Source organism: Podarcis gaigeae, assembly GCF_964106915.1.
Source record: "Podarcis gaigeae genome assembly, chromosome: 1".
Classification (NCBI taxonomy): Eukaryota; Metazoa; Chordata; class Lepidosauria; order Squamata; family Lacertidae; genus Podarcis; species Podarcis gaigeae.
In genome coordinates, this window is record NC_139678.1 from 80180508 (window position 1) to 80196646 (window position 16139).

The 16139-nt window shown below is 45.6% G+C and overlaps 1 long non-coding RNA gene across 1 annotated transcript in view; it reads right to left on the reverse strand.

Annotated features, from left to right (window-relative positions):
• Nucleotides 1-13362: 13362 nt before the first annotated feature.
• The window catches only part of LOC310825983, a 46094-nt gene continuing 43317 nt past the window's right edge, over nt 13363-16139 (reverse strand). The window contains exon 3 of the long non-coding RNA XR_014555591.1: nt 13363-13418. This is a non-coding gene — a long non-coding RNA (uncharacterized lncRNA). The remainder of the gene's footprint in view (nt 13419-16139) is intronic.

A 16139-nucleotide genomic window follows, 5' to 3' on the forward strand; every position in this document is an offset into this window, starting at 1 on the left:
GCTTAAGCTCCAGGGCCCCAATCCCGCAGGGGCCCCAGAAGTTACTTTAGTCCAGATGGCTTCAAATTTTGGGGTCTACAAGACCCAATTTGAATTGCATGACTCAAACGGATTGATTTTTGTTGTATGTATGTATTTCATCCTAAAATTTGAGAGTCAGTAGCACAGATGTTGCAAAGGTGTGTTGATCTGTTGTGGAACAACCCCACTGAAGAAGATAACAAGGGCTACCCAGACCTTGTTGCTGGTTACTGAGGGGCCCCCATGATAGTTCAAGCTTCAGGGCCCCTGAAATGTAGGTCCACCCCTGCTGCACCCAGCCAGTGTGGCCTTTGACCACAAAGAGTTGGATGACACCCAGCACCTCCTCAGTTATGTGTTGACTTCTTTGCCCCTACAGTGAGGGTGTGTGGCAGGGGCAGTGAGGAAAAGGCCTGGTCCTGAGAGCAGCGAACTCATCCTTATCACTGCGGCCATCAGTGAGTTCCCTCCTCTGTCCTGATGGAGTGTGCCCTTGGGTGGGATGCAGTAGGACAGTTCTGGATTATGAAAGCTGACACCATAGTTTGTTAGTCTTTACAGTGCTGCACAATTCTGTTTTTGCTATAACAGACAACACAGCTTTCCCTCTGGAAGCAGCAACAACAGTAGGTGGTGCTGAACACATGGGTCTTTCTTATGAAATCACCCACCACCTCACACACACACAACAAGACCCAAACACTCAGACCCCAACAACCTGAGTCTATGTATGAAAGGGAAGAGTTTTAATAAAAGTCACAGTCAGAAGTCTGTTGCATTAAGAATCCCATATAGTTGGCTGTGGTAAACTAGAATAATAGAAACCACATAATGACAACCACAACATGGCAACTCCCAGATCACATCTCCTCAACACTTTCTGATACTCATTCAGTGATCCCTTGTGGTATGTTAAGTGGCACTATGGTCTAAACCACTGATCCTCTTGGGCTTGTCAATCAGAAGGTCAGCGGTTCGAATTCCCGTGACGGGGATGTCCTAGCTCCTGCCAACCTAGCAGTTCGAAAGCACGCCAGTGCAAGTACAAATAGGTACCGCTGCAGCGAGAAGGCAAATGGCATTTCCATGCGCTCTGGTTTCCATCATGGTGTCCCATTGCGGCAGAAGTGGTTTAGTCATGCCTGGAAAGCTGTCTGTGGACAAACACCGGCTCCCTTGGCCTGAAAGCTGTCTGTGGACAAACACCGGCTCCCTTGGCCTGAAAGCGAGATGAGCACACCGCAACTCCATAGTCGCCTTTGACTGGACTTAACCATCCAGGGGTCTTTTACCTTTTTTTACCTATGTTATGTCTACCAGAGTTGGCTGAATAATTTCCTTTTTAATTAGCACTTCCAAGCCCAGTCTCATGATTCCCCCAAAGTGAGAAGACTACTGTCAGGAACCAGAGTTAAGTGTAGGTCAGCAATAAAAAACCACAGTGTGGGTGCTTTTTCAAAGCACTATTCAAAGAAACCAAAACAGTGCAGGCAACCCTTCCTAGTAGGTCTTGCCTCAATGAGGCAGATGCAGATGCAAGGACTGAAGGCCCCTCCCCTCCTTTCCAGGGCTTTTTCTAAACAGTCACAAACTGTATCTGTGCACAACCAATCTCTGCTCTGCTCTTTTCACTACTATGTGTGTTCTAGGAGACCAGTGGGGAAGGAAGCTGGTCACAGCAGGAGGGGGAGACTCCCTGGCTTCTTCAGCAGCATGTCTCATCTCGGCCTCCCTCCTCTCTAGCCTCTGCTTCTGTGTCTGTTTCTGGGCTGCTCTCTGCCATAGATCTAAACCCTGTTGCCTCTTCAGCTTCCGACACCTCCTCTTCCCAGTCTTTTCCCTCTGACCACTCATCATCATCCCACCACTGAGCCCCTGGCTCTGAGCCTTCTTCCCCTGGGGGTTCCCCAGCTGGTGCCTCCCACCGTTCCTCTGCATCCCGTCAGTCCATGACAACTACCCTTCTGCCTACCTGCTAAGGGGCTCCAATATCAGCAGCTTTTTCTGTTGGACCAAGGACAATCCTCTACTCTGCAGCCTCAAAGTTAAAAATGGCATATTCTCACCTATGCTTTGTCCTCCACCCCCCACAATTCTGCAACCAAAACGTCTTTACAGTCCTTGGTGTGCCTGAAGAAAATAAACTGCTAGCACATTTGCAGAACTGGACAGGGTTCGGTATGGCTTCAAGTTGGATTGGGGGCTGTGTGTTGAGATTCCCACATTGCAGGGTTAGTTGACTAGATGACCCATGTGTCCCTTTACAGCTCTACAGTTCTATGATCTGTATGTAGATATGTTAGATGCCCAGAGTGGCCAGGGAAACCCAGCCAGATGGGAAGGGTATAAATATTACTACTACTACTACTACTACTACTACTACTACTACTACAGAATACAGGTTGAGCTAGTAAACTGTGATAGTTGTTTTTTCTTTGATAGTGAACACTAAATGTCGACTTCCACTTACCCTTATGACTATTTTTCTTGAATAAACATGACTTAATTGGAGACCTGTCTGGCTTAGATTCTTCTTTCCAGAGGCAAAGCCATGTTAATCTGTTTCAGCAAAATCAGCAAAGTGTCTAATGGCACCTTAGGGATGAACAAATTAATTATGTCATCAGTTTCATGGACAATAGATGCAGGAAAAGTTATCCTCAGTTGTAGGTTGCTTTTTATAAGGGCAGGAGTTATAAGCAGTGAAGGGGCCAGCCCAAGGAGGGGATGCAGTTCAAAATTCTACAAAATGCACGTACACAACCTAGATGCAAAGCTCTCTAGTTATCAAGCAGTTTAGAAAAGAGTTATGTCATCTAAGATCTAAGGTGGACATGAGTTAATACAAAGTAGTCTTAAAGCAATGAGTAGAGAGGAAATCTAGGGTTAAAGAAGTTAAGAAGGCAATGAGGAAGACAATGAGCCCTGAAGCATGGCAAAAGGCTGAATGCGGGATGGTGAATCTGGAAGAGCTTTCCAAGAAAGTGGGGGCCTAGCATAAGATTGCTCCACAGGGGAACAAGGAACCAGCTTCCCCCTCCTGTGGAGCAATCTTGTGTTGTGCTGTGTTGTGACATTCAGGTGGGTGCTCTGTGTTAATCCAGCCAGTGTGGTGACTTGCCCCACTCCAAAGTCTGTACGTGCCACCCGTGACGCAGAGGTAAACCCTCAGAGATAGTGGGAAATAGCTTCCCACAGAGATGCAGTGATCTGCAATTACCCTGGGGTGTTGCTGGTTCTTCTGTGCCAGCTTTGTAGTAGTATTGTGAAATTGTGAAAATGAGGTTTGCCTTTTTAAAAATAATATTTTCTTAATGTTGGGTGCTACCTTGTTGGCCACTTTGTAAATAATTATTTTCTTGAAAAGCAATTTGCCAAAACTGCTGAACGAAGGAACGAACGGCTAAATGGAAACTGGCAGATCCACCCATCCCTTCACCTCACACTAATATTTTGCGGCAGATCTCACTTGTAATCTACAATCCCTTCCCAGCTAGGATCTGAAAAATAGACAGAACAGCACCTGTTCTTTTCTTCTAGTTTGATGGATTAGCTTTCTTATTAGAAAAAGCAGAGACCGTCAATGTCCATTTTTCTTTTTTCCACTAGAGGGAGCTCCAGCAACGTTAGTCATGTGGACATACAAGTTCCTAATGGAACGGACATACATCGGGTTAAGAACTTAATTCATTCTGGAGGTCTGCTCTTAACCTGAGGTACCACCTTAGCTAATGGGGCCTCCCACTGCCATCGCGCTGCTGATGCACAATTTCTGTTCTCATACTGAAGCAAAGTTCTTAACCCGAGGTACTATTTCTGGGTTAACAGAGTCTGTAACCTGAAGCATCTGTAACCTGAAGCATCTGTAACTCAAGGTACCACTGTATTATGTACCACCCTCCTTACGAATGCTTTGGGTTACAAGCTCCACTAACCCAGAGGTAGATGCCCCTTGTTGTGAACTTTGCCCTGAGATGCAAGCGGAGGTTGCGCGCTGGCGGCACGGCAGCAGCGGGAGGCACCATTAGCAAAAGCGCGCCTCATGTTACAAGCGGTTTCGGCTTAAGAACAGACCACCGGAATGAATTAAATTTGTAACCGGAGGTAGCACTGTACTAGATGGTGAACTTTCCTGAGCCTGGCACAGGAAACGTAGCTGGTCTAACTCAGGCATCCCCAAACTTGGTCCTCCAGTTGTTTTGGGACTTCAATTCCCACTATCCCTGACCACTGGTCCTGTTAGCTAGGGATGATGGGAGTTGTAGTCTCAAAACATATGGAGGGCAAGTTTGGGGATGCCTGGTCTAACATTTATCTCCCACCTATAGCCATACTACTGAGCCTTAATTTGTTATCTGCGGCCCTCATCACCCATTTGTATAGGGTGACTTTGGATGATGGGTGGGCAGGTAGTTATTGTTGTTTAGTCATTTAGTCGTGTCCGACTCTTCGTGACCCCATGGACCAGAGCACGCCAGGCACTCCTGTCTTCCACTGTCTCCTGCAGCTTGGTCAAACTCATGTTCATAGCTTCGAGAACCCTGCCCAACGATCTCGTCCTCTGTCATTCCCTTCTCCTTGTACCCTCAATCTTTCCCAACATCAGGGTCTTTTCCAGGGAGTCAAAATAGAAATAATAGAAATAATAGAAATAATAGAAATAGAAAAATAGAAATAGAAATAATAGAAATAATAGAAATACTTTATTGTCACTGTACCGCTTTACAGTGTGATTAAATGAGCCCTCCCCCCATCTCTCAGTCCCTGTTACACTCTGTGTGCTGTCGAACGACCACCAACCCCAAACGTCAGCTGCAATGTTGCTGTCTTCCACTCAGCAGCCTCACGGCCCATGGGTAGAAACTGTTCTTTAACCTGTTGGTGTGGCTTATCATGCTTCTATATCGCCTGCCCAAGTGCAGGAGATTAAAAAGCTGCTGGCCAGGGTGTGAGTCATCCCTGAGAATGTTCCTCGCTCTTCTGAGGCAACGGTCTCCTGCGATGATATCTAGGACATCTAGCGGACTCAGGGGACAGCCCATGATATTGTGTGCTGTCTTCATCACCCTCTGTAGGGACTTTCTGTCCATGGCTGACAAACCAGCGTACCACACCATAATACAGTAAGAGAGAACACTTTCTATCATGGACCGATGGAAGGAAATCATCAGTTGCTCTCTACATAGGCGCCGACTCCATGGGGCCTGAGGGGGCCCGAGCCCCCTCAAAAATTCATTTGGGGGGCTCCGCCCCCCCAATAATTTAAGAAAATCTAGAGAGGGGGTGGGGTTGCGGGCTCTCGACCCATCAACAATCTCGCGGGGCTGGTGTTAGCCCCGCGAGAAGCGGGGATTCCCCCTAGCTCATTAATATTCACCGCCCACGGCGGCAGCCAATCGGCTGCCGCAAAGGGCGGGCCCTCACAGGTTCACTTAAGGTCGGGGCAGCCCGGGGCTCACCCCTTTCGTTCCCCCAGCAGCAGCGGTTTGGAGGTCTTGGGCCCCCCCAATATTTTTTATAAGTCGGTATGGGCCCCCGCCCCCCCAATATTTTTTATAAGTCGGCGCCCCTGGCTGTCTAGCATTGTTTTTCGCAAGACCCTAAGGAAATGAAGTCTCTGTTGGGCCTTCCTAACCACCTGGGCTGTACTGAACTTCCAAGTAAGGTCTTCACTAAGATGGACTCCCAGGAATTTAAAGGAAGAGACTCTCTCCACACAGTCCCCCGATATACAACGGGGCTAGCTCCCCTCTCTTCCTCCGAAAGTCCAACACCATCTCCTTTGTCTTGCCAATGTTTAGGTGCAGATTGTTCTCTGAGCACCATGTGGATACCTTTTGAACCTCTCCCCTGCACACAGATTTGTCTCCGCCTGTAATTAAACCCATTATGGTGGTGTCATCAGCAATTTAATAATTGCAGTAGATGGGTCAGATGAAATGCAATCATATGTGTACAACAAGGTCCAGCGCCAAGGGCTTCCTGGTGGTTCCCTCACTGTGAGAAGCAAAGCTACAGGGAACCAGGCAGAGGGCCTTCTCGGTAGTGGCACCCGCCCTGTGGAACGCCCTCCCATCAGTTGTCAAAGAGGTAAACAACTACCTGACATTTAGAAGACATCTGAAGGCAGCCCTGTTTAGGGAAGTTTTTAATGTGTGATATTTTAATGTATTTTTAATCTTTGTTTGAAGCTGCCCAGAGTGGCTGGGGAAACCCAGCCAGATGGACAGGGTACAAAATTTATTATTATTATTATTATTATTATTATTATTATTATTATTAAAGTATGGACTTAGTACGCATCCCTGTGGAGTGCCAGTGCTGAGCTTCAGGGAGGTAGATGTAACAGGCCCAATCCTCACTATTTGTGTCTGATCTCTCAGAAAGTCTTTAATCCAATCACAGATGTAAGAAGAAAGGTCCAGGTCCCTTAACTTTCCAATGAGAATGTCCGGAAGGATGGCATTGAAAGCCGAGCTATAATCAATAAAAAGCATTCTTACATAATTCCCTGGTTTCTCCAGATGACTCGCTGCAAGGTGAAAAGCAGTAGCAATGGCATCATCTGTTGACCTATTTCTCCTATAGGCAAACTGGTGTTTATCAAAGTCCAGTGGAAAACATTTCTAAGGTGTTGAAGGACCAATTCCTTGAAGCATTTCATCACTACAGATGTTAATGCAATGGGTCTATAGTCATTTAATGGTGGCCACTTTCAAACATGATGGAACACAAGCGGTTTGCAGAGAGATGTTAAAAATCCTCGTCAAGACCCCTGCTAATTGATCAGCGCAATTTTTTACCACTATTCCCAGCACCCCATTTGGGCCAGCAGCTTTGCTGGGATTCTCCATCTGCAATGTAGCTTTCATTTGATGGTCATATAAAACAAGTGGCTGTGAGTTTGTAGGCTGGCAGACAGGAGTCTTCTCTTCTCATGAGTATTGGAGATGTCAGGGAGAGGCAAACGGCTAGAGAGCTAAGGGGAGAGACCAGCACTTATAGAGAGCCGAAAGAGATAATTAGCAGTCTGTCTTCTGACAGCGAAGAGGAGGCAGAGAGCAGAGAGGCTGAGCCCGGAACTAGTTATGCTTTGAACAGAGGAAATCAGAGGTGGGGTTTCCGCCGACTTGCACGTTGGGGGAGAAAAAGTAAAAAGAAACTAGACGCGGCATCTGTGACGCCCGGGTTGGACACGCTTTGAAGCTCTGAAAAAGGCCTTTTGAACTGTGTTAATAAATCAAAGAGATTTTAACTGGCAGCAAGCCTGGAGTTTATCTATGTCGGCTTTGGCAGCGCACACCTCTTGCAGGAGCCAAAGTATTGGAGTCTCAACTTCAGGATCTGTCCTTCCAGTGAGCACTCAGGGCTGATTACCTTAAGAATGGATAGGTTTGATCTTCTTGCAGTCCATGGGACTCTCAAGAGTCTCCTCCAGCACCATAATTCAAAAGCATCAATTCTTCGGCAATCAGCCTTCTTTATGGTCCAGCTCTCACTTCCATACATTACTACTGGGAAAACCATAGCTTTAACTATACAGACCTTTTTCGGCAAGGTGATGTCTCTGCTTTTTAAGATGCTGTCTAGGTTTGCCTTCACGTTTATCCCAAGAAGCAGGTGTCTCTTAATTTCGTAACTGCTGTCACCATCTGCAGTGATCATGGCAGGTAGTAGAAGGTTGCAAAGACACTGTCACACTTTCAGCGATGGTGGACAGGGGAAGGTATGGTCAGAGCTGAGGGACTGACACATCTAAGGAGGAGGCCTAGAAGTCTGAGCACTGTTCCTTGTTCCAGCCGTCTCATACCTCTGGAAAGTGCTGGCAGCTTATCTGCTGAACCTCCTGGTTTGGTGGTTCCAGGTGGTGGTCCTCCTGGAATGCCAAATTATTCCATGATAAGAACATGCTCATCTATGACTTGATCATGGATGAAGCGACTGGTCTGGCTGGCATTAGTGAGTGAGCTGGGGTGGTGGGGCTGACCATACCCAACTGGGCCCTGCTGGTACTTAGTACAGAACTAGGCTAAACTTGGTGGTGGTGTTAAACAGGGGGTGGGTGGGTATTGCTATTGTCCATAAAAGCAGCATCTCCTTCACCAGAAATCCTCTTGATCTTAGGACAGGCTTAGAGGGTCTGCACCATGGGCATAGCCAGGATTTATTTGGGGGGGGGGCAGGCTTTATGTTGAGGGAGGGCAATGCAAACGGCCAGATCAGCCTTCTTTATGGTCCAGCTCTCACTTCCATACATCACTACTGGGAAAACTACAGCTTTAACTATAAGGTCCATATAGTTAAACCTATGGTTTTCCCAGTAGTGATGTATGGAAGTGAGAGCTGGACCATAAAGAAGGCTGATCACCGAAGAATTGATGCTTTTGAATTATGGTGCTGGAGGAGACTCTTGAGAGTCCCATGGAATTCAAGAAGAACAAACCTCTCCATTCTTAAGGGAATCAGCCCTGAGTGCTCACTGGAAGTGCTCCCATGTCCATTCCCCAGAAGGCTGCCAATGACGGAAAGTAGCCCTTGAACCTTCTCCAATCTGGCACTTTGGGTGTAGGAGAGTAACCCACGCCTCTCTCCACTGACAGACAGCGGCTCTCCAGCTCCCTCCGTTCCCAGACAAGATGTCTTTCTCAGCCCACATTCCGGAGGCGGCGCGAACGGCAATGGCTGCCCTCTTCTAGCTGGGAGAGGGAAGCTCCGCTGAGAACGGGTCGTCCGCTGCGGCGAAGCGGAGACCCACTTTGAAAAACCACAGGCGGCAGAAGCCTGTGGCCTCGGGACCCGGCGGGCGCCAGGAGCGGCCCCCGAAACGTTGAAGGGACCCCGTAAGGGGCTCCGGATCGCGGAGGGGGTAGCGGCGCTGTGGGTCGTCTCGCAATCAGCGGAGCGAAGCCGCGTTGCTGCTGCCGGTGAGCGCTGACCTTTCTTCCTTGAAACTTCTGATTCGGAAAGCAACAACCCGTGAGTAACAAGGCCTTTACAAAACTTTAAGATTTAAGAATATTGAATTTGGCTGAAAGCGGAGTGACGAAAAACAGGAAGTCCGTCTTCCGCTGACACTGAACTTCAAAGTAAAGAGCTGGAGGAGTGGAGGCAAAGAGTGAACTTTCAATCTAACTGATCTGGGCACCCACTGAAATCACTTTTAAGCAGATTAAGGACTCTAAGTAATTGATTTTATGACTTCTATGGGATTGTGATACCTTTCTTCTATTTGGATTACAATTTAAGTAAGAAACCCAGGTGCGGGAACTGCCTGAGCAGCTGAGCACTCAGCCTGCAGATTTGGATACTTTGAACTGAAACTTTGAAATAATCTGAGGGAGTCTGGACTTGCTATTTTGAAGCACCTTTCAGAATTCCAGTAAGCACTGTCTGAAACATTGTGGCTTTTTAAATACTAACTCTGCTAAAATCTATCTTAGTGAGGGTTCCTGGACATTGAATTAGACTTTATTTTATTGGAATTGATCTCTTCCCCAAATACATTTTAAGCTCCCCCTTGAGGATTTGGGACTTACAGCAGTGACATTGTTTTACTTTCCTTTTCCCGGCCTCCTGTTTGACTGTTACCATCTGGGCCGTTGTTTTCTCATGGGAACAACTCAGCTTGACCTTGACTTTTAGATAACTTTGGAATGAGTGGCGCAAAAAGAAAGGGACCAAAAACCAGACAAACAACTCTAACAACTTTAACCACAGCCTCACAGGCACGCAGATCATCTGTGCTTACTTTGCCTTCTGAGGAAGAAGCTGCTTCTCTGCCACGGGCAGGGGAGGGAGAAACTGAGGAATTACAATTGGAAGATATGGCCTCAGGAGCAACTGGCTCTATTTTAGAGAGAATTCTTGAAAAATTGGAGTCTTTGGATAGAAAAGTTGATCAGCAAACAGCCAAAATTGATCAAAATACAGAATGTTTAAATAGACTAACTGGCTAATTTTCATAGACGCGGAGAAGGCCTTTGATAATATCTCTTGGAAATTTATGAAGGGAAATTTAAAAGAAATGGGAGTGGGACGGGGTTTTGAAAATGGGATTGAAGCAATATATTCAGAACAAAAGGCTAAATTGATAGTTAACAATGTGGTTACAGAAGAGTTCAAAATTGAAAAAGGAACACGACAAGGCTGCCTGATTTCCCCTTTGTTATTTATCTCGGTTCTGGAAGTGCTCTTAAATATGATTAGAGGGGACAGGTTGGTGGAAGGGATTCAGGTCGGAGCGAAACAATACAAACTTAAAGCCTTTGCAGATGACCTAGTTTTGACACTGCAGGAGCCAGAATCTAGTACGAAAAGAGTATTACAATTGATTCAAGATTTTGGTCGGGTGGCGGGATTTAAACTAAATAAACAGAAAACTAAGGTGTTGGGAAAAAATTTGACAGATACAGAGTCAGAACGGTTTCAGAGAGAAACAGAACTAACGGTGGTAAAAAAAGTAAAGTACCTAGGGGTAAATATAACAGCAAAAAATCTGAGTCTATTTAAGGATAATTATGAAAAATGTTGGTCTGAAATTAAGAGAGACTTGGACAGTTGGACAAAACTGAAGCTTTCTTTGTTAGGCCGAATTGCTGCTATTAAGATGAATGTATTGCCAAAGATGTTGTTTTTGTTTCAAACATTGCAGATTGTGGACAGGACGGAGTGCTTCCGGAAGTGGCAGAGAGATATTTCTAAATTTGTCTGGCAGGGCAAAAAGCCCAGAATTAAGTTTAAGATATTAACTGATGCGAAAGAAAGAGGGGGCTTTGCCCTGCCAGACTTAAAGCTGTACTATGAAGCCGCAGCTTTCTGCTGGCTAAAAGATTGGCTACTTCTCGAAGACACTGATGTATTGGATCTGGAAGGTTTTAACAATGCTTTTGGTTGGCATGCATACTTATGGTATGACAAGGTTAAGATCAATAAGGCCTTTAAGAACCATATTGTCAGGAAAGCAGTATTTAATGTCTGGATAAAATACAAAGACTTATTGGAAAACAAAACTCCGAGGTGGCTTTCTCCTCTGGAAGCCAAGGCCCGAAAAAGACCCAATATGGAGGCCAAATGGCCAAAATATTGGGAAATATTAGAAAAAGATGGAGACAATTGGAAATTGCAGAGTTTGGAGAAAATGAAGGATAAAGTGCGAGACTGGTTACATTACGCTCAGATTAAAGAAGTTTTTAAAAATGACAAAAAGTTAGGGTTCCAGGTGGAGAAATCGAAGTTAGAAATAGAATTGTTAGAGCCAAAGACTAAGGTATTATCAAGAATGTATAACTTGCTGTTAAAATGGAATACACAAGACGAAATGGTTAAATCGGCTATGATAAAGTGGGCACAGGACATTGGGCATAACATTATGTTGGAGGACTGGGAAAGGTTGTGGACCAATGGGCTGAACTTCACTGCATGTAATGCTCTGAAGGAAAATGTAATGAAAATGATATACAGATGGTACATGACCCCAGTTAAACTTGCCAAAATATACCGTTCGTCTGATAATAAATGTTGGAAATGTAAAGAAAATGAAGGAACATTCTTTCACCTCTGGTGGACTTGCCCTAAAGTGAAGGCCTTCTGGGAAATGATATATAATGAGTTGAAAAAGGTATTTAAGTATACCTTCACTAAGAAACCAGAGGCCTTCCTTCTGGGTATTGTCGGCCAGAAGGTGTCAAAGAAGGACCGAACATTTTTTATGTATGCAACAACGGCAGCAAGGATACTTATTGCTAAGAACTGGAAAACTCAAGATCTACCCACACTGGAAGAGTGGCAGATGCAGCTGATGGACTATATGCAACTGGCCGAGATGACTGGCAGAATCCGAGACCTGGGAGAAGAGAGGGTTGAGGAAGACTGGAAGAAATTTAAGATTTATTTACAAAAATATTGTAATTTGGTTGAATGTTAAGAAGGATGCTAGATCATAAACAATTGTCCACCACTGAATTAGATCTGAATTTGACGATAAGTGAGATTAAGGAAAATATAAATTTTTGGAGAACTGCTAGATTCTATTTAAAGGAGCGGATGTAAGATTGTAAACAAGATGATAATTTGCTTGAAAAGATTTTATAACGATGTAAGTGGAAGCGGGAGACGTGAGGGAGTCCAAAGAAGTGATGAAACTATGTTATGATAGAAGTAATGCTGTTTGTTATTTATGTTTTATATTCAAAAAACCTTAATAAATATTTTTTAAAAAAAATTAAAAAAAAGGAAATGTACCTCATGTGTGATGGATCCTTGCCCCTCATGGCTCATTAAAAAGGCCAGTGGTGGACTAGCCTGGTGCCTCCCCTCAAACCTCAGGCTTTATATACATTATTTACACAATGAGTCCCATCTGATTGGCTGATTCTGCTTCCCTCCTGCAGCCTGATTGGGCTGCTCCTGCAGGCCAATCCGTTGTTGCATTCTAGGATCCTACCAGCCTAATAGGTTGATTAACTTCCTCCTGGGGTCTGATTGGGCTGCTCCTGCAGACCAATCAGGTTGTTGCATTCTAGGATCCTACCTGCCTATTGTTCTAGGATCCAACCTTAATAGATAACAGCAGGGCTCCAGCATCCCTTAAAGAGGCAGTTATAATATGTTTATTGAAAAAGCACCTCGCTGAATCACACCATACTAAATAATCACCGGCCAGTTTAAAATATCCCATTTCTAGGCAAGGTACGGAGTATGAGGTGGTGTTATGAACTGGCAGGACACCGAGGAAGGGGAAGAGGACCCCGGTGAGGAGTGTAGCCACAATTGGTACGCACCAGTAGACACTGCTGTTGTCCCACCCATTTTTGCCCTGTTCCCAGCTAACGGCTGCACATGTCCATTCCCCAGAAGGCTGCGAATGACGGAAAGTAGCCCTTGAACCTTCTCCAATCTGGCACTTTGGGTGTAGGAGAGTAACCCACGCCTCTCTCCGCTGACAGACAGCGGCTCTCCAGCTCCCTCCGTTCCCAGACAAGATGTCTTTCTCAGCCCACATGCCCAAGGATCCTTCCTTCAGCCTTTAACCATTTGTGGCCTTTTAGACATGGAAGGGATGTTTTTGATTTATGTAGAATAGTGGGTAGACATGGCAGACGACACAGCGATTTCTCCAAAGCTGCTCTTTATTTTGTAAGCTGGAACAGAAAACTGAACAGCAAACAGCTCAGCTGGCCTGTTTTTATAGGCAGCCAGCTATCAACATTGTAGCAACAACAACCCAGGGTTTCCCGCCTAAAATAACTGACGTGGACCTGAGTGAAAACTATCTACAGACCTGAGTGAAAACTATCTACAGTATCCCCCTGCTGGACCAGGGTGAAACTTCCCTACATAACAATTTATTTCTTTTTCCTCTTGTTCTTCATATGCTTCTTAAGTCTCTATTGGTTACCCTGGGCAAGATAAAGCGAATAATACATCATCATCATCGATGCTGGTAATTAAAGCATCTTTTCCTTTTTCCCAAAAGAAGGGGGGAACCCCATTTCTCTCTTTTAGATCACTTCTTTCAAAGCCCTATCCTTTCATCTTCTGCCTCTAGAGGCAGGAGTTAAACAGGCAAGATTCTGGGCCCAATTATTATAAAGGGGTGGTTGAGATAGTGCAAATGAGTTGCTGTGTGTGTTTTTGCTATCATCATAGTGATCAGAGTTTCCCCAGGAAGAGTAAATCCAGATTAAATAAGGAAAAAATATGGGCAGCCATTTTGATGGCAATGGTGTGAAGACTGTCGAAATCATGTGTGCATGGGGGAATCACAATCTCACAATAAACACCTGTTTGGAATCACCTTCAGGAAACAAAGAAATGGAACACTGGAAACAAGAAGCTGCTACCCACTTGTCAGCTTCGCAATGTGTCAGCCAGCCTGGCCTGCCTTCATTCCAGACTCCTCCATCAAATAATTCCACAAGCACCAATACCATGGTCCAATTTACAGTTCAGGATTAGGTAAGGCTTAACCCACCCACAGCTTTTAAAGTAATGCTTTCATGCACTGTGCATTCTGCATATCAAGTTGTCATTGATAACCACAGCTCTTCATTATTTAATGTTGCGTTGAACAGTCAGTGTTGCTTAAGGGGAGCAAGCTACACATTATTTCAGAATCGGAGCTTTAGACAAGCCTCTCCATGCCCTACTTACTTGCTTAAAGCCAGAAATTCCTGTTTTTGTTTTTTTTTACTTCATGTTGTTTTTCTTCATGGGAAAAAAATAAGCTGCATTTCCAGGAATGTTTGTAATTCCCATGTAGAATTTAAAAGGTAAACACTTATCTGTGATCCTCTTAAAGCCAATAAAACTACTTTGAATAAATTGTAAACAGAAACTTGTGTCCCAAATTATAATGATTTACAAAGGGGTAGCTATCTTGCAGCAAGATCGAATCTCTCTTGTACCATTTTTAAGATTAGCCCATTCATTATGCCATAAGCTTTTGTGGGTTTCATAATGCATCTGATGAAGTGGGTTGGGTTCTTGGAACAAATGCTTCTAGTTTAAGCATGGTGCTGATAATATCAAGGTCATATGCTTGATCCCCGTAAGTGTACATGTTCCTGCACTGCAGAGGGTTGGACTAGATGAGCTATGCATTCCCTTCCAGCTCTATGATTCTACTGCACGTACACAGCATGCACACAGAGAACAGGCATGCCAGCAAGGATAGACTGGAACTTCTCTTCACCACATTTAATAATAATAATAAATTTTTATTTATATCCTGCCCTCCCCAGCCGAAGCCGGGCTCAGGGTGGCTAACAACAATAAAATAATACAACATTCTAAAATCATTTCATTATACAATTAATTCAAATCAAATTGATGGCAACCATTGGGCTAGAGTTCTGTGAAGAATGCCAAAGGAGGGAGTCAGGCTGTGCCCTGGCCAAAGGCTTGGTGGAACAGCTCTGTCTTGCAGGCCCTGCGGAAAGATGTCAAGTTCTGCAGGGCCCTAGTCTCTTGTGGCAGAGCGTTCCACCAGATCAGAGCCACAGCCGAAAAAGCCCTGGCTCTGGTTGAGGCCAGCCTAACCTCTCTGTGGCCTGGGACCTTCAAGATGTTTTTGTTTGAAGATTGTAAGTTCCTCTGTGGGACATACCAGGAGAGGCGGTCCTGTAGGTACGAGGGTCCTAGGCCATATAGGGCTTTAAAGGTCAAAAGCAGCACCTTAAATCTGACCCTGTACTCCACCGGGAGCCAGTGCAGCTTGAAAAGCACTGGGTGAATATGCTCCCATGGCAGAGACCCCGTGAGGAGCCTCGCTGCAGCATTCTGTACCCGCTGGAGTTTCTGGGACAGCTTCAAGGGCAGCCCCGCATAGAGCGAATTACAGTAGTCAAGCCTGGAGATGACCGTTGCATGGATCACTGTGGCCAGGTTGGGGCGGGAAAGGTAAGGGACCAACTGCTTGATGCAGCGAAGGTGGAAAAATGTCGCCTTGGCTGTTGCTGTAACTTGCGCCTCCATGGAAAGGGAGGTGTTGAAGATTACACCCAAACTCTTAACGGACGGTGCTGGCACTAATTGCACGCCTGCAAGAGGTGGGAGTTGCCCCACCAATCCCATATCATCCCGACCCAGCCACAGAACTTCTGTCTTTGAAGGATTAAACTTCAACCGGCTCCCACGTAACCATCCAGACACAGCTTCCAAACATCTGATCAGTGTGTCTGGGGCCGAGTCAGGATGGCCATCCATCAACAGATAGAAGAAGAAGAAGAGAAGAGTTTGGATTTGATATCCCACCTTTCACTCCCCTTCAGGAGTCTCAAAGCGGCTAACATTCTCCTTTCCCTTCCTCCCAACAAACACTCTGTGAGGTAAGTGGGGCTGAGAGACTTCAAAGAAGTGTGACTGGCCCAAGGTCACCCAGCAGCTGCATGTGGAGGAGTGGAGACGCGAACCCGGTTCCCCAGATTACGAGACTACCACTCTTAACCACTACACCACACTGGCTCTCTTATAGAGTTGGGTGTCATCAGCATACTGATGGCAGCCCAACCCAAAACTCCGGATAAGCTGGGCGAGGGGGTGCATAAAGATGTTGAAATGCATCGGGGAGAGAATCGCACCCTGAGGCACTCCACACACCAGGGAGTGGCACGATGACA